The sequence below is a fragment of the Chiloscyllium plagiosum genome, unplaced genomic scaffold (assembly GCF_037043375.1).
Source record: "Chiloscyllium plagiosum isolate Xiang-an unplaced genomic scaffold, Cpla_swu_hap1 HiC_scaffold_2, whole genome shotgun sequence".
NCBI lineage: Eukaryota > Metazoa > Chordata > Chondrichthyes > Orectolobiformes > Hemiscylliidae > Chiloscyllium > Chiloscyllium plagiosum.
The window spans coordinates 86,030,741-86,035,553 of NW_028270140.1; positions in this window are offsets into that span (position 1 = coordinate 86,030,741).

Genomic DNA, 4,813 nt, shown 5'->3' on the forward strand with positions numbered 1-4,813 from the left:
ATCTGGAGTAGGATTAGGTGCCATTTCTTCAGAAGGAGAGCATGTATTTGAATTTAAAGGACATTAAAATTGGATTATTTCTTGAATATGGAAGCTGATGGTTTGGAATTTGTTTTGGAGATTCTGAAAATACTGTTCTGGTATTGCAACAATTAAATTCATAGAATAGAATCCCTATAGCACAGAAACAGGCCATTTGGCCCAACAAGTTTACATTGAAGCCCTCTGAAGTATATCTCACCTAGACCTATTTCTACCCCACTACTCTACGTTTCCACTGACTAATGCACCTAACCTACACATCCACAAACTCAATGGGCAATTTAGCAAGGCCAATTCACCTAACCTGCACATCTTTGGACTGTGAGAGGAAGCCCGCACATACACAGGGAGAATATACAAGGGAGACTGTTGCCTAAGTCTGGAATTAAACCAGGATCCCTGGCACTGTGAGGTAGCAGTGCTAACCAATGAACCACCATGCTGGTGTACACAATTCATTTCTCTGTTTTGCAACAATAGCACATTCACATCAAAGTATGACTGGTCACAGACCTGAAACATCAATTCTTCTACTGATGTTGCCAGATTAGCTTCCAGTATGTTCTGTTTTTTTTTGTTGGAGAGAGCTTTACAGTGGTCACAATATTAATGGGTAGCACACTGGCTCAGTGGTCAGCACTGCTGCCTCACAGAGCCAGGGACCCAGGTTCAATTCCACCCTTGGGTCACTGTGCAGAGTTTGTATATTCTCCCTGTGTCTGTTTTTGTTTCCTATGGGTGCTCAGGTTTCCTCTCATGTTCCAAAGATGTGCAGGTTATGTCAATTGGCCATGCTAAAGTGTCCAGGGAAGTGCAGGCTAGGTGGATTAGTCATGGGAAATGCAGTGTTACAGCGATAGGGTAGGGGCTTGGATCTAGGTGAGATGGTCTTCAGAAGGTTGGTGTGGATTTGTTGGGCTAACTGGTCTGCTTCCATACTGTAGGGATTCCAACCCATATTAATGTGTCACGTTTTAATTTCTACCACCTTTTACCACTAGAGGGTAGCATTGGCAAACAAGTTATTTATTCAAAATTTGGATCTCATCAGTAAATGAAAACTGGGTGCAAACTCACTAGATTGAAAATAATTGCAACTGTTAGATAACTAAAACTACAGTGTTGTTCTTGAATAATTATGTATCAAAACTATATTTTTGAATCACCAGTAATTGTAAAGTGAATGTGACTGAAATTTCCAATTGTTCACTAATTTGGAGTTTATCAAATTGACACATCACACAACATAGCATTGGTCTCTGTTAATAGAACACTGTAGGGGCAGTTGCTACCTGAAATAAATCACATAATAGTCAGAATTAGCAAAGTCTTTGCAGCATCAAAAACTGTTGTAAACTACACCATAGTGTTGTAGGGTAATTCAAACGTTACAAATCCAAGAGGTTGTTAATATTGGAGAACGAAATACAAAATGTTGGAAAGTAAGGTGTGAAGAGGAGAGAACTGGTCCTTGTACTAAGTGCAAAGTAAGCAAGACACAAATGAATGGTACATCAAATGGTGGAAAATGGCAATTACTAAAACAAGCGTCTCAAATATGCAGCAGTTAACCTTGAATCATGTGATCAGGACAGTAGTTGACAAATCAGATTAAATGTATTTTGTTTTGGCTAACAGTTACAATAATAAACTCAAAAGAATGTTACGAGCAGAATTTTTTTTACCTATCCGGAACTTTAAGAAGGGAGGGCAGGGAACTTAATTGAGCAGGAGGCAAATTTCAGATTCCCAATGGCAGGTTAAAGTTTGGCTTTCAAATTCTCAGAATCTTTCAGGTTATTTTCCCAGACTTCATATTTGGAAACTTGTTTTACATTCATTAGCATGTCATTGAATACCCATGAACACTCAGACCTACTGGAATTACAGTCTCAGGCACATTTGTGTTTGACAAAAACAGGAAGCAAAAACCCAAACAGCAAGAAGTAACAAGACTGGTCGATCTCTTTCTCCAAATTCCCCTAAATACAAACTCCTTTGGATACAGGTGTCGCCTGACAAACACCAACAAACATGGCCAGACTAGGCATGCTGAGGTCAACTCAAAAAGAGACTAAAATCAAAAGGCATTTTGTGGTTGAACCCAAAAGCAAACCTTTCGATCAGAAGTGATGAGATGTGCTCCTGGCCAATGTGTGAGAGGCAGGATCACTATGATGTCAGTAGTGCTACATTGGTAGCTGCAAAGAAAGGATCTACATTGATTGCAGAGGAGGTCTTTGACAGTGGTGCCTGGCGCTCAGCCTCTGGTACCCCCTCCCCCCTTTCCTCCCCACTGCAGTATCAACACCCTTTCTTCCTCAGCACTCCAGCCCTACCCTAGCACAAAAGGTGTCCCCTCCACATTTCACATCAGCTCTGATGAAGAGTCATCTATACTTAAAAGGTACAGTGAATCAGTGGTTAGCACTGCTGCCTCACAGCAGTAGGGTCCCAGGTTCAATTCCAGCCTCAGGTGACTGCGTGGAGTTTGCACATTCTCCGTGTCTGCGTGGGTTTGCTCTGGTTTCCTCCCACAGTCCAAGGATGTGCAGGTTAGGTGAATTGGCCATGCTAAATTGCCCACAGTGTTAGGTGCATTAGTCAGAATGAAATGGGTCTTGGTGGGTTACTCTTCGGAGGGTCAGTGTGGTCTGGCTGGGCCTAAGGGCCTGTTTCCACGCAGTAGGGATTCTAATCTAATCTAAAACGTTAGCTTGCTGTCTCTCCATGGATGCTGCCTGACTCACTGTGATCACCAGCATTTTTTGTTTTCAATACAGATTCCAGCATTTCCATTAATTTGCTGTGATATCATGATTCTCTTCAGTGACAACATTACAATGCTAACTCATCAGAGTATGAAGCATTGAGTAGACAGAGGAAAAAATGAGGACTGCAAATGCTGGAGCTCAGAGTCAAGAGTGTGGTGCTGGAAAAGCACAGCCGGTCAGGCAGTATCTGAGGAACAGGAGAAACGATGTTTCAAGCATAAGCCCTTCATCAGGAATGCCTGATGAAGGGCTTATGCCTGAACATTGATTCTCCTGCTCCTCGGATGCTGCCTGACTGGCTATGCTTTTCTAGCACCACACTCTCGACAGTGGTATGCAGAATACAACAGATAATTCATTCTTTATCAGCACTGGGGCCACCTGGGCACTGACTTCCATACTCACATCTGGCCTTGTCTACCTGGATGGCCTCCTGTTGCCATCCTTCTGCAAATTTCCTGAAGACCGGGAGGAGAACCTGAAACTTGCAACCACATTCTGTTTGATGTCAGACATTTCCAGGAGTCAGCAGGTAGGATCGACCACAGAGATTAAGTGATGCTTCTGGGTTACAGACAGTCAAGCAAATGCTGTTCAGGTGGCTTTTATGTATGGCACCTGAACATTAAAGCCCAGAATACCTTGTTGGACTTCAGCATCTGCTGCTGATAAAATGTACATTTTACATGCTCTTGCATATTTAATGAGCTGAGTGGGCTTTACTTGCATGGGAAAACCCATACCCACTCTCTTTCCAAACATGGAGGTAGGAATGTAGGTTTGAGGTTACAATCAGATCAACTATGACCTTCTTGAGTGATGGAGCAAGCTCAAGAGATTGAATGACCTATTCCTCTGATTAGTTTGCATGTTTGTACTTATGAAAGTCAGTTGTCCGTCAACTTATCCATTGAAGGTCTGTCATACAGTCATCAAACACTTTCAGGAGGCCAAGTTACCCATTGTTGATTGGCTGATAGCTCCAGCAGTATCAAACTCCTTGTAGTGCCGCAAACCGGCTAGTGGCTGCTATTGGTACTACAAGCAGGCGCATGAAGATTGGATCATGGAAGGCCTGGGATTGGATCATGATAAATTTTAGAAAGCTTAGGGAGGGAGTTGGCGAGTGGCTAGGCAGTTGGATTTTGCAAAGCAGCTGGATGGGAAGGTGTTGGAGAAATTACCCAATTGAACAGAGACCACACAACCCGGAACAGGTGAAATTGACAAGCTGTTTATTACACGCGATATCAGTGGAAGAGAAATTGACTAGGCTGACACAGAACTGACAGTCTGTCCAGGTAGATCAAGGGTTCTCTTCCTTGAGCAGTGGGCACAGGCAGTTTTATAGGGGTACATAATGTGGTGTGAATTACAGTACAATCAAGAGTAAAACACAATCAATGGGAGGACAATCAGCCGTCTGGGTAGCAGCAATCTGTCCGTGATTGAGTCAGGAGATTCTGATCCTTTGTGAGAGTAGGTGCTAATGTTTCTCATCCTGGTGCCAATGGGTTTCCATTGTGGTTAGTCTGCAAGTAAGGTACCTGGGTGCCTTTCAGTCTGGGCATCCTTTGTGGAGTTCCAGTCTGTGTGAGGAGTGAGACTGCCTTTAGGGCTTCGGGAGCAGTTGTACTTACTGAGTACTAGGAAGTCTATTGTCAGGTTGTCTGGGGAAGCGTGTTCCCCAGTCTGGAATGGGCTTGTGCCATCTCCTGTTTGCTGCCTAGTGTCTTAGCCTGTTTGGTCAAGGCTGAGGCAATCTGGGTAGGTTCTGTTGTGACTTATGCAGACATGGTTCCTTATATTCATTGTGGCCATGCTGTGGGTGGACAGGGAAGTGAATTTTCTTCACTGAAGAAATGTGGGATGTCTTCAATGTGTGAAGGCATCCCCTAAAGACAGTATTTCCCTCTCTTTCCACTGATATAAAGTTTGTTTTAAAAAACAGGAAACCATTCATATGTGCGCTAACTATTTTTTAGTACGGCCTGTGT